The sequence below is a fragment of the Sinohyriopsis cumingii genome, chromosome 18 (genome assembly GCF_028554795.1).
Source record: "Sinohyriopsis cumingii isolate HCF-2022 chromosome 18, ASM2855479v2, whole genome shotgun sequence".
Classification (NCBI taxonomy): domain Eukaryota; kingdom Metazoa; phylum Mollusca; class Bivalvia; order Unionida; family Unionidae; genus Sinohyriopsis; species Sinohyriopsis cumingii.
The window spans coordinates 23875879-23890549 of NC_142978.1; positions in this window are offsets into that span (position 1 = coordinate 23875879).

Here is a 14671-nt window from a genome sequence, read left to right on the forward strand (position 1 = left end):
CTTGACTTTCTCGCATGAGGCTGTACGCCGATTGCCACTCTTTGTAACACCGCACGATTCGTTGAGGGGGTCGATCGATCAAATGATGTTTATGTTCGATCAAACGTTTGACGAATTCGGTTTTGCCTGAACCGCTAGGTCCAGCAATGAGCATGTTAAAGGGATGGCGAAGATACAAAGCCTCCCAACTGGCACGATCTAAGTGTTCGTCGATGACTTTGACAGTAGAGGAAGAGGGAGCAGAGACAGCAGAGGTAGCCATGGTGTGAGAAATGTCACTTGTGACACGAAAAAACAAACAAGACAAGAGTTTATATACTTTTTCAGAACACGTTTATTGAATGTTTTTTCAAGCATGAATACGAAAGACAAAAATACATAAAAGCCAAAGGCTTAAGTACAAAAATAAAAGGCACATGATAACCATGAACGTGGAATAAACACAAGTGTCTGTACAACATGTTTTGGGTAAAGTTCTAACCAGTTCTATAGTAGGGGTAAGGTCACACAAGTGTCCTCCCGAAAGGGTCTTTCAGGCCTGTCCACGACAGTCCTGTCCTGGGTGACGGGTTCTTCTGGCACCGTCACTAACACAGGTTGAAAAGTAACTTTTTTCCTTGAATAACTCTCGTGCATACTGGGCCACCTCTTGTGTCCAAGCCTCAAAACCCTGGTCTCGGTGATGTCCAACATTTGACTCCTAACCAATCTGGTTTCTTCTTCGTCAACGACATGGTAAGTTACTTCAATGAACAATGAACTATCGATCTTGCCTAGGGTTCCTTTTTATATACAGACCAATACCGACGTGACCGTACGGTAAGGTAAAGTGATTGGGAAGTCGCACTCGCTTCTGGTATACAATTTGATAGACTTTTTCCAAGGGTCGACTGACGATGTGGTGAGTGGGTAAACGTACAATCTTGTTCGGTTGATAGGTGGTCACTTTAAAGTTTCCATCCTCTCCCGATTGCAAGGCTTCTTTCAATACCCCAAAGTTGACCACTCGACTGGTACGATGATTCAGAGTCAGTCCTTTCACTTTGCACGTCGTGTGCACTTCCCCTTGTTTGTCCCGGTATTCGTAGCCGTAATTTTTGGGACCACCACTGACGAAACTTAGAATCTTGTCGTCGGGATGCTCGTCTGTCCAGGCTCCTAAACGGTCTCCTTCGATGTCAGGGTGCTGTTGAATCGGGTGATGGATGTAAATGCAACTGTCCGTGTCAAAGTACAGGACGCGTTCTTCTAACAGTTCTAAAGCTTCGTACAATTTTAAGCGAGCATGAGCTGTCACGTAAGCCGCAATGATGACATTTCCAAAAGGGTCGTCTTGTACAAAGTCCAGATCTTCTTCGTAATTGACCAAGATCAAATCCTCTCGAACGACGTCCACGTGTTTCATGTATTTGGTTTTGTCGTGAATCATCTGGAAGTAGCGGGAAGGTTCTGTCAAATATTCCGTCTTGGGTAAACACGGTCGTTGTGCCATTTTACCCCACAAGCAATTTAACATCACTTTGGCAAACGATCGCCTGCCTTCGTTTTTTTCGATGTGGTCTAAAGAGATGCCTTCTTGTGCGTAGTATTTCTCTTTGAATTGTATTTGGTTTTCGGGAGTGTGACACCAGGAAGGATAGCCGCTGGCTTCTTGTTTCAGTTTCAAAAAGGCATCCACGTAGTCGGCGAAAATGCCTTTCTGAGTAGGGTCACCCTTGTGGTACTGTTGTGTCTTGGGAAAGTGGCAAATTTCGTACACTTCTAACAGTTGGTATCCCATGTCCAGAGCTTTGAACAATTCCACGCTGACCCAGGTTCCCGTCAAGGCACGTTCTTCCTGGCTGTGATGGCAAGGTTGGTCCTGGTTGCACGTTTCGGCACAAGTACGGCACAAGGGAAACATCAGTTTGCCTTGACAATGGTGAGGTAAGACGGGATGGTATAGGTTCGTGGGAGGCAAAACTTTACACTTGATCAAGCCTTCGTATTGTCGAATGTTTTTCAGGTCGATGTGTTCCGTGAACAATTGCGGGTGCCCTACAGGAAAGCGACAATATTTGCACACGTAGGGATACAGCGAACACACGTCCAAGTATTTGATTTCTTCTCCTTTCTCTTCGTCGGCTTGGTACAGCAAACAGGTGGCATTGGTCCTTCCTCCGTACAAACTATCCCTCGGGTTCAGCGGGTCCATGAACTGGTAACTTTCCACGAGGCGTTTAAACTCGGGATCGGTTTTCAAACGGTGATCGTACTCGTGTTCCCACATTTCCACCACTTGGTATCCTTGCTGTTCTAACTTTAGGCGTCGCTGACAAGTGTCCTGGTACAAGTCTTCCATGGTTCGTTGCAAAAACTGATTTTTAGTGTCACGGTCAGGGTAACAGACGGGACATCCGTGAAATAAGCAACCGTTAAACTCGTACACGATCTTGGGGTTTTCTAAGTCCCAGCCATCGACCGAATACGTTCCGATGGTCTTTTCGCCTCCTCCGTTGCGGGCATGCTGAATCCATTTGTCTTCCTTGTCGCACAAGTAATGTAACCAACGTAGGGCTTTGACCGAGTATTGACGCTTGACATAGTGGGTCGTTTGAGGACTGATGACAGCCACGGTGTTTTCAGGCATGAATCGTTGGCGGTACACTAAGGAACACGCTTTGGCAATGGTGCAAGCTTCTTTCAAAGGATCGACCCCTCCGTGTTCCATGAACAGTTCTCGAAATTTTCCACAGCAACGTCGTAAAATGTCCACGTCGGAACGACAATACTTTAACATTTCTTCCTGAAAGTCGAAGGGGTCAGAGGCATGAGCCTGGTACCAAGCGTAGAAAGCTTCTCGTTGTTCGGTACGCATGTTGTCGGGGTCGTAATAGTGAGCCTCAGGTAAATGGGGTAGAACGGCGTGTTGATTGGCTTCCGTATTGAAAAAGTGTGGAAAGTACCCTTTAGCCATTTCTGTCATTCCAAACGTTTTAGGCATTCGACTCAAAGGCATGGCCAAGTAACTCATCGAATCTTTAAACTCTACTTGTCCCACTTGCATGAAAATGATTTTGGCTCCGTTCAAAGTGACTTTAGGACGTTCGGTGCCTTGTTCCGTATAGTATCTGAGAAGAAACTGTCCATCGTATCCGGAGAAATTGTGAGCCATCACCGTGGCATGACGATGACAATCTCCGTAACGTTCGATGTCCTCTTGGCTCCAAGTCTTGTCGATGGGGTCTAAGACCCATTGGGCAAAATCGGCTGACGTGTTTGGTCCTCGAAAGATTTTTTCACGTCCTCCAGGAATCTTGCTGCAGTGAGGGCAATGACTGAAGATAGGTTCTTGAATGCACTTCTCGCACGCTCGATGAGCCACGCAGAAATTAGGAATGTGAATGCCGGTCTCTTGCATTCATTCGAAATCGAAAAAGATGAAATTGCCTTTCTTCTTGTGACCGTCCTCTTCCTCTGGTGGGGGTTGGTATTTTTGCACGTACATTCGTGTTCCAAGTCCACGATGTGGTGACAAATGTGACATTTTTTCTTTCCTCGACATACGTGTGCCTTGGGACTATTGGTAAGTATGCCTTGTCCACACGTAGGGCACAATCTCAGGAGTTGACAAGCACATTTCTTCTGTGAACCTTGTGTTTTCAAATGTTGTGGTCTAAGGTTGACATTGCCCGGGGTGGGAGTGGGAGACAAGCGCCCCAACCCTCCAAAATGCCCCATACGGCCTGCGTCTCCTACTGCCTCTGTCAACTAAAATCCAGCTCCTGGCCTTCGCGAGTGGCTTAGATTTGAAGCCCGGCAGACCATGTTTTCTACTAACAGGAGAAGGGGTGAAGGCGGCCCACTGGCGCCTTAAAACCAGTTGCTTCGGGTAGATGGGACTCGTAAACCTTGGATGGTAGCTCATCTAGGAGAAGGAAAACTCCGATTCCAAACCTCTGCTGCCTTGTGGCTATACCCACTCATGGGAAAGGCTAAGGGAGTAAACCCCGACAGAAAATCCGGAGATGGAGTCCCTAAGGCGGTATGACATTGACTTCAACGTCATTCCGGCAACTCCTGCGACGCCGTTGGTGCCAAGCTGTATCGGCATTCGTCGTTCCCTTGGGCACACCAGCTGCGTGGAGAGGGGGGATCTGCTGCATGGGCAACAGCTGATTCTCCATACCACCCTGCCCAGGCTTCATAGCTCCACTGGAGAGGACACTCCAGCGTCGTCGTACGGCGTCGGCACAACACGAGAAGTAGCAGTTTACCGGTTCTAAGTCAAAGCTCGATTGACGTAGAGCTTGGCGCCAGGGGTTACTTCTGACGGTGGGAGAGATCATCAGGTCTCACTGGACAGCTACCGCCCGCCTCAAGCTGGGCAGCCCCCAGTCAGTAAGGTGCTGCCCGCCATGGCCTGCCTGCTTCACTGGGTGCGTGGAGCTTAGAGAACCATCTCGACAAGTGGGCCACAAAACTCTGCACCAGGAAAGACTAAAAGAAGAAATAAACAGACTCCAACTCTTCGTTTTGCAACCTGGAACATCAGGACCATGTGTCCTGGATTGACCACTGACCTACAGCAGATCGACGATGCACGGAAGACTGCCGTCATTGACAGAGAACTCTCCCGACTGAACATCGACATTGCCTGCCTCCAGGAGACCCGACTGGCTGACAGCGGCACCATCAGGGAAGCCAATTACACATTCTTTTGGCAGGGGAAGCCCTTGGATGAACCTAGGCAGCATGGTGTAGGCTTTGCCGTCAAGAACACGCTAATCGCCTTCATTGAACCTCCATCATCAGGTACTGAGAGAATCCTTGCCCTCCGGCTGTCAACATCCTTAGGCCCGGTCAACATCTTCAGTGTGTACGCTCCAACCCTCTACTCCACCTACGAGGAGAAAGACAAGTTTTATGAGGCTCTGGATCAGGCAATATCCAGTATCCCCAACAATGAAAGCCTTTACTTACTAGGAGACTTCAATGCTAGAGTGGGAGCTGACCATGAGGCCTGGTCCACCTGTCTCGGTTTTTACGGAAGGGGCAAGATCAACGAGAATGGTCAGCGACTGCTGGAGATGTGCTGCTCCCACAGCCTATGTGTGACAAACACTTTCTTCAAATGCAAGGAGATCCACCAGGTGTCGTGGAGACACCCACGTTCACGCCACTGGCACCAGCTAGACCTCGTCATCACCAGGCGTGCAGAACTGGCCAGTGTCCTCCTTACCCGCAGCTACCACAGTGCCGATTGTGACACGGACCATTCCCTGGTGGCCAGCAAGGTGCGAATATTACCCAAGAAGCTGCACCACGCCAAGAAGAAGGGTCACCCACGTATCAACACCTACTGTGCAAGCAACCCAGATGTTGCTGGTAACAGGTAGGGCTGACAAACGTGCGCAGACAAGTTGAACAAGGCACTGGTTCTTCGCTCAGACAGGGTGGAGAGGCCAAATATCCTGGGCATTTCCATCCACAAGACTTGTGTTGCTCTCGATTGTTATAACCATAGTCACATTTCTCACAATAATAACCGTATCCCAGGAATCCAGTGATACTGGTAATGGTATCGAAATGTTCATCGTGATAATAGACATGAATGTATTTTCCGTCCTTAAAATCTTGGCCTCGAAACAACAGAGTTGCACGCATTTTTTGAGGGTGCACTTTCAAGGTGTAGCGTGGAGCTAGGGCATCTTGCAATTTTTGCATCTCAGGAATGCCACAGGGTGTGTCTTTGGACAGTCCGTCTTGTTGTAACAGGAGTTCTGCTTCATTTCGTTGTTTGGCTCGATCGGATCATTGAATAGTTTTCCAGGTTCTTTTCCATTCTACCGTGTCGTTCTTGTTGGCATAGGTTCGTCCCACCACGATGGCACGGGCTAAACACATCTGGTCTTGAGGGTTGTGAATTCGGACGAGACTTGTTTTGGTGTTGCGAAGGTTGTCCACCAATAACATCTTTTTGCGTCCTGTCCCTTGAGGAAGAGAGACGTGGGCCATTTTCAGTGTGGCTTTACCATCGGTGATGTCAAACTGGTCATTAGATTGTTGTACGTGTTGAATCTTGTCCATGATTTTGGAAGGGGTTAGTTCTGCGGGTCTGCTAAACTCGATCCAAACAGGGGATTTCAAACCGTCGTGATCTATGGATAGTGTCAAGCGATCGTCTTCTTTGGGTTGACATTGTCGCTTGAGTGCGGTGAGCAAAGAATCCCACATCTCGGTGATAAACCCTTCTGCTTTCTCCAAGGGTACGTCGGCCTTGAAATCTTTAAACTTCACCGTGTAGGTGTAAGCCGTGGTTCTAAATTTTCTAGAGGAGCGCTTTTCCGTCTCTCGAATGGAATAGTACTTTTCAGGGTTGACTAAGGGTGGTGAACTTGGTTTAGAGGGTTCGGATTCTGGTTCACTCATGTCCTCTTCAAAATCACTGGCATGAATTTGTGCCAAGATTTCAGCCCTGGTACGAGGCGATAGATCACGTTTCTGCCTCTTACTTTCTTCTTCTTCTTTCTTCTTGAATGAATAGGATCGTTTCATCTTGAGTGCAAAACGTCAAATGACTCAAGTTCAAACACCATAGACTAATTTATAGTCATGGCAAACCAGCTTATATAAAAAGGGTGTGTCTTGTCCTTTCACTATTCATTTCACTCTCAAACCGAGGAGAACGATGGAAGAGACTAGCCAAATCGAACGTTTCGTCAGAGCTTTGCGAGGGGTCATTAGAAAATTCTCTTCAGACCAGCCGACAGACTACTCTCCTTCCTTTCGAGATAAGAGTCAGGATACTTGCTATATCTGTAAGAAGAAAGGGCATTGGTCTTCAGAGTGTCCAGACCGTCAAAAAAGAAAAAAAGCAGGGGCTAAAAAAGACAAAAGTCAAGATATCTGTTATTATTGTAAAGAAAAAGGACATTGGTCTCCAGATTGCCCAAAAAAGAAACAAGAGGAGTCAGAAGAAAAGAAGGATTCTTCAGAAGAAGAGAGGGATTCTTCGGAAGAAGAGAGCGATTCTTCGAAAGAAGAGAGGGATTCTTCAGAGGAAGAAAGAAGACAATTCTATTTAAAAGAAGCAAAGAAACAGGAGAAGAAAAGAAGAAGGGAAGAAAATGAGGAAAAAACGGTGAAGAAATTCAAAAAACAGAGAGACTAAACAAATAGAAAGAAGAAGTCAATGAACTTTTAATTAAAGTGTTGTGCTGTGAATTGGATTGTAAAAAATGGATAAAAGAATACATGAATGATATAAGGTAAGTGTCTTTGAGTTTTGATTTTAAAATAAGAAGCTACACTCACGCACTCATACACAGACACGTACTATAAGGGTAAAATGGGTGGGGTTTATTTTTGAGTTATTGGCAAATTGAAATTGTATTTCTTTTCGAGAAATGTGGGTGGCCCTGAAAAGGGCCTTTTTATTTTGGTGTAGGGGTGAGTTTAACCAATCAACTTTAACTGCCTTAAGCCTTTGCCACGGCCAAGGCCTACTTCTGATGATTGGGTTGAAATCACTAAGGGTGGTACGACAGGCTTAGTCACAGGGTTGGCGTGTTTAGCTCGGGAAGGTCGTATTCTCTTCGGTCGTGATAAAGAAGTCTGATACATTTGTTTCAGACTTCTTAACTCCGCTAAAATGTCCAACAGTACCGTAGCCGTTTGATTTTCACCCTCTTGTTTCTTTGGTGCTACTTCTTCTTGCTGTTGTTGCTGTTTTTTTCTTACCTCTTCTTGTTGCTGTTGCTGTAGGAGAAAAGCTTGTTCCGCTTCCTTTTGTCGTTGCATAAATTTCTCCAATTCTTCTTTCTGTCTCTGTCTAAAATTCTCCACTTGCGGTAATGAAGAAGGTAACGAAGGTTCCGGAACAAATTCTTGCGAGGTAAGAAAATCCACAAAATCCCAATGTACCTCTTCTGAAAGTAAGTCCGGGTTCCCTTGGGCAGTCTCCCCTGCTGGTGCACCCCAATGGATCGTTTTCTGAGTTTCCGTCATGTTGAATCACTGTCGCATAGATTGACTGCACACAAGCGCTAACGAATCTATATAGACCACGTGACGTCACAGACTGCTCTCTTCGGATTGGATGCGAGCTGACTGAATTTTGTAACGCGTGTTCGGATTGGTGAATGAATTCAATCCGTTTCAATCCTTCCTGTACCTATAAATAAGCGCAGTTCACTGCATTGATTCACCTATTCTCGTCGCTTCAAGATGTGGACCACAGTTGAGTCATCCACCCTTGTGTCTTCCATGATGTTTAGGACGGACATGCTCATGTATGTCAGGTCCAAGTGGACTGTTGTTGATAGGACAGATACTAGTCAATGGATGAGGAGGGTTTACATAGAAAGACAAGGATGTCTCAAGAGGGTACTTGTGTATGGACCGGCAGTTAGAAGGAGTTTAAGAAGAAGAAGAAGAAGATGTGACAGATGCCATCTATGTTAATATTAATATTAACATAAACCCAAAGGCCCTTTTCAGGGCCAGCCATATTTCTCGAAAAGAGATAGCCTTTCCATTGCCTACCCCTTTTTTTAAATTTAAATTTAAATTTAAATTTAAAAAAAAAAATCCCATATTCAATTCCCCTTGTCCCTAGACAAACCCAAACTCTATTCCCATGTTAATTTCCCCTTGTCGCTAGACAGACCCACACTATAGTTCCATGTTAAATTCCCCTTGTCGCTAGAGTGACCCACGATTTATTCCCATGTTAATTTCCCTTGTCGCCAGATTGTCCCACGATTTTTCTCCATGTTAATTTTCCCTTGTCGCCAGATTGTCCCAGGCGTGTTTGTAATGCTAATTCCCATTGTCGCTAGGGTATCCCCATTTACTACTTACGACGACGTGTGTGTACGACGATGTGTGTGTAGCTTGTGACCTACATCCTCACTGAACAATTGTACGTGACTGGAATAATTGGGATTTTGAGGTGTGGACCAAAAAAGTGGTCCATTATGCCCAAGACTTGTGGTCCTCAATTCAAACGTCCAGTGAAAAAAAAATAACTTTTAAACCTGTGTTACTGACAGTGCTAGAAGAACTTGTCACTGAGGACAACCACTCTCTTCAGGACAGTACTGTCATTGACAGTCCCTAACGACCATTCCGGGAGGACCCCTGTGTGAATGTACCCAATGTAGAGACTGTAAGAACATTACACACTGTCCCTAGGACACCTTGGTTACCAAAAGCGTCTTGTACAGTGACTTGTTTATATTCTACTTTAATCGTTTTGATGTGTTTCTTATTGCTGTACTTAAACATTTGGCTTTAATGTGTTTTTGTCTTATTGTTCTATTTGTAAAATAAATAAACTTGTCCTGAGAAAGGTATAAAATTCTTGTCTTGTTTGTCTTCGTCTCAAAAGTGACATTCCCTGGACAATGGCTACCTCTACTGTTTCTGCTCCCTCTTCATCCACTTTCAAAGTCATCGACGAGCACTTAGATCGTACCAGTTCTGAGTATTTGTATCTTCTCCATCCCTTTAACATGTTAGTTGCCGGACCTAGTGGTTCAGGCAAAGCCGAATTTTCCGTTGAAATCCAGAACGAACAATTGCAGCAGGCGATGTATACATTCAAATTTTCAGGTATCATAAATCGATCAATAAATAATCCATCAAAAGCATCTACCCTGCGAAAATTCCGTCAGGCTATTATTTTAGCGGCCAACATTTGGTGGACAAAATTGTTGACAGGTTCATGAAGACCCATTTAGCAAAGCCCTGAAGAGAGGCACAAAAAGTGTTAAGACTGATTACCATAAAGTGAAATTTTCGGATATCAAAACGTTGGCCATTACCTTTATGGTAGTTTGTTTGAAACTTTGGGTGGACATCGAGAGATGGTAACAGGGAATTTGAGTCCGATCAACATCAATATGGATTTTTACAGGGTTTTTGCATCCCCGGTAGAACTGAACGAAAGACTCAATTTTATCTTTGTGTACTCCGATGTGGTGGAGTACAACATGGTGGGACACATCACCTGTCTGGCACTCTGGTCTTGTTACATTCTGCGTACAATTTACACCCATTTACTATTAATCAACATTTCATGCATGCCACTTAGAAAGACAGTCAAATTATTAATTACTATTTACCTTATTTAAAAAGGAGCACGTAAATGCCATTATAAACAAATTCTAATTCTCTAGGCAGCGCCACACATATAAGAGGAACTTATACATTGTACATGATCTAAGAACACAGCTAACCAACATGACTGCTCTATGATGCTCAAAGAAAAACAGCCTGAATTAGTATAAAAGTACAGTATCTTAAGAAGTTCTTAAAATAAGCATAAACCATTTTCGCTAGAAAATCGAATTACAAAATATATCAAAGTAATAACTTGTTATCAGCTCAATTTGTACACTTTACCTTTCAAGTCCAGGAAGTGAAATTGACCTAGCAGATTTATAAGCATTTTGATAAATTCGCATCTGAAATAGGGCCTAGATGTATACCCTATAATCTGAATTACTCCATTCAATCGTACAACAGAAAAGGAAACTAAAATTTCTTTTAACGATGCGTAACATATTCGAGGTCATTTTTAAATAACCATTAATATCTGTGCTAAATCCTGGGAAATTCTTTTTCTCTGAAAATCGAATCCCATATAAAATTTGAAATTGTTAAACGAGACTGACCCAGTGGTTAAATGTTCAAATGATCAGTCAGGGCAGTAATGTTGTTTACCAAGTTCGTTTGGGGTGCAGCTTGCAGCCTCCATCATCCGATCAGGACATCCTAGGCCCTTTACGTCACGTTGATTAAGAAACCTCGATATATATATATATATATATATATATATATATATATATATATATATATATATATATATATATATATATATACACATGGTTGGCATCCGTTAGTCTCGAGAGACGATGAAAGTGCGCACATGAGAGATGTCCCGGTTGATGGTTGTGCAGCGTCTGCTATGGCTATGTAGGCCAACACGGGAGTGGCAGTCCTTGCTGCATTTGCTGCACTTGAAGGTTGAGTCTGGTATGGGTTGGAACTGCTTTTCTTTCCTTTGCGATCACGTTTCATCAGCTAGCAAGCATAGCTTGTCCTCGCCGGCTTTCAGACCAGTGATCAGAGCATGTCGCCAGCTGAACCTGTCTAGAGGAAGCTCTTCCCAGTTGTTGACATCGATGCCAAGGGCTTTCATGTCGCGCTTGTAGACGTCCTTGAAGTGGAAATGTGGCCGTTCGATCGACCTATTGCCAGAGGCAAGTTTCGAATAAAGAATGTCTTTGGGGAGCCGTCCGTCATCCATCTGACGTGCATGGCCCAGCCATCTGATAAGACGTGGGCGGAGGAGTGGGACCATGTTGGGAATTTAGGCATGTTCAAGCACCTCTTTGTTTGTTACTCGATCTCTCCAGGTCAACCCCAGTATGTGCCAGAAGCATCGCATGGGAAAGGCGCTCAGTCTTTTCTCTTGTGAGGCGTTCAGAGTTCCAGTTTCATTGGCGTATAGGAGAGTGCTTATCACGCAGGCTAGGTACACGGAGAATTTAGTGTTTAGGGTCAGCATGTTGTTGTTCCACACTCTGCGACAACCTGGGGAGAGATGTTGATGCCTTTCCAATAAGCTTGTTGAGGTTAGAATTTAGCGAGAGGTTGTTGGTGATGGTAGAGCCGAGGTAGGTAAACTGACTGACTACCTCAAGTTCGTAGTTGTTGATGATTATGCTTACGATATCCGCGTCCTGAGCCATCGCGTTTGTATTCTTTAGGCTGATGGTCAGACCAAACGCATCGCATGCTTTAGCAAAGCGGTCCATTATGCGCTGTATCTTAGCTTCTGTGTGCGTGGCTAAAGCAGCATTGTCTGCGAAGAGCATGTCCTTGATGGTCGCTTCATGCACTTTTCTCTTTTCCTTCAGTCGTTCCAGGTTGAACAGTCTGCTGTCCGATCGCGGGTGCAGGAAGATCCCCTCTGAGGACGTCCCAAAGGCGTGCTTGAGCACGACAGCGAAGAAGATGCCGAAGAGCGTAGGGGCAAGGACGCAGCCCTGTTTCACTCCACTGCGGATGTCAAAGGGGTCGGACGTTGCGCCATCGTACTGCACTGTGTCTTTCATGTCATCATGGAATGACTTAATCATGCTTATCAGCTTTGGAGGGCACCCACTATTTGTCAGGAATGTGTAAAGTCCGTGTCTGATGACCAGATCGAACTTGGTAAGGTCTATAAAGGCCATGTTTTGTTCTCTGAATTTCTCCTGCAGTTGCCTGACGGAGAAGATCATGTCGATTGTGGACCTCTCTGCGTGGAACTCGCACTGCGACTCTGGATACACTGCATCAGCAAGCGTCTGCAGTCTGTTCAGGATGACGCGTGCGAAGACTTAACCCACGATCATGAGAAGGGATATGCCCCTGTAGTTATTGCAGTCGCTTATGTCGCCCTTGTTCTTGTACAGGGTTACTACATTGGCTTATTTCATGTCCTGAGGCAATGCAGCCCCATCCAAACACTGGCAGAGGCGGTCGTGCAGGTGTGTGAGCAGCACGCTCCAGCCGCACCTGATGACTTCTGGTGAGACACCATCCTTCCCTGGGGCTTTACCTAAGGACAGTTTCTCTAAGGACTTCTTTAGTTTGGCTACAGTAGGTTTCTCGTCCAGTTCAGCCATGAGAGGGAGGTTTTCAATGGCGTTGAGGTCATCTTTGATCACGTGGTTCTCTCGTGAGTACAGCTCAGAGTAGTACTCCACCCAAAGCTCCATCTGTTTGCCCTTGTTGTGGATGGTACCACCTGCTGCCGACTTCAGTGGTGCTGTCACTTTCTTCGTGTGTCCCATTGCTTTATTTATGCCATCGTACATGCCTCAGATCTTTCCGATATCTGCTGCTGACTGGATGCTCTGACAGAGCTGAAGCCAGTATTCATTGGCGCACTGCCGTGCTAACCTCTGCACTTTGCTTCCGGTAGACATGTATGCCTGTAGTGTCTTCAGGCAGGGGAAACATTTGTATTCCACGTGATCACTGTGGCGCTCTACTTTGACTGCTTTTTACCAAAGGTCCGTGTGGCTGTGCTGTATACAGTCTCTCTTATGTGAGCCATCTCTCTTTGGCACTGCCGTTGTGAGGTTCTGAATCAAAGGTCTTGGAGAGGTCATATGTAAATTCGTCATCATTGTATGAATATGACGTTTTGCTCACATCAATGCGTGGTATGCCCTCTTGTCTAGAGCGATGGAACTTCTTCGACTGAAGCTTCCTTTTGCAGCACACCATCAAGTGGTCGGTGTCGCAGTCAGCGCTGTGGAAGGTACGGGTAAGAAGCATACACTTCATGGTAGACCATCTTGTAATGATCAAGTCCAGCTGGTGCCAGTGTTTTGGACCGGGGATGCCTCTGAGACACTTTATGTTGTGGCTTTGTCTGAAATAGTGAATTAGTGATGCTGAGGTCGTATTACGAGCACATCTTTAGGAGACTCTGCCTGTTCTCATTCATCTTCCCAACACCAAACTTGCCGAGAGAGGAAGGCCAAGAGTCATGGTCGGCACCAACTCTAGAATTGAATTCGCCCAGTAATATCAAGTTCTCTTCCTTGGTAATGTTTTCGATAAGCGAGTCTAACCCGTCACAGAACTCATCCTTGGTATCTGCGGTGGCGCTTAGTGTTGAACGTAAACGCTGATCAAGTGTGGAGACGGATGGATAGTAGTCTTCCATTTCCTTATTGACAGGGTTCTATCATCCCCAGCAGAGTGTTCCTGACGGCGAATCCAACACCAAATTCCCTTGCCTCGTCGGAGCTCTTTCCTTGCCAGAAGAACGTGTAGTTTTTTTTTTCTCTAAGGGACCCGGAATCTGGTAGCCGTGTCTCATTTAGTGAGGCGATGACGACCTGGAGTCTTGCAAGTTTTGTCGTTGATGACTGAAGTTTTTCGAACATCGCTGATTGTCTGGAGATCATCCGGAGTTGCCGAGATGACACTGAGAGCAATGCCAAGTCGTCTTAGGGACTCCGTCTCCTGATTTTCTGTTGGGGTTTACTCCCTTAGCCTTTCCCATGAGAGGGTATAGTCGCAAGGTAGCGAAGGTTTGAAATCGGAGTTTACCTTCTCCTAGATGGGCGACCACCCAAGGTTAACTAGCCCCATCTGCCTGAAGCGTCTGGTTTTTAGGCCCCAGAAACTCACCTGTTATCCCTTCTCCAGTGAGTTTAAACAGGTTCCGCCACTCGTGAAGGCCTGGAGCTGGATTTGGTTGTCAAAGGCTCTATCAGACGCAAGCCATTTGGGGATTTCCAAGGGAAGTGGGTGCTTCTCTCCCACATCCGCCCCCTGCGATAACAACCCTTGGAACCCACACACACACACACACACACACACACACACACACACACACACACACACACACACACACATATATATATATATATATATATATATATATATATATATATATATATATATATATATATATATATATATATATATATATATATATATATATATATATATATAGTTTGCTACCATTGAGAACTACATATGGGACTACTTTTGTTCACATGGCACAATATGGCAGCAGAAGGGACAAAGTCCTAATCGAAAGTTAACGACCTTTTCTATCACAACATATGGGATTAACTATATCAGAGACGAATCAAGAAACCAGTAAATGTAT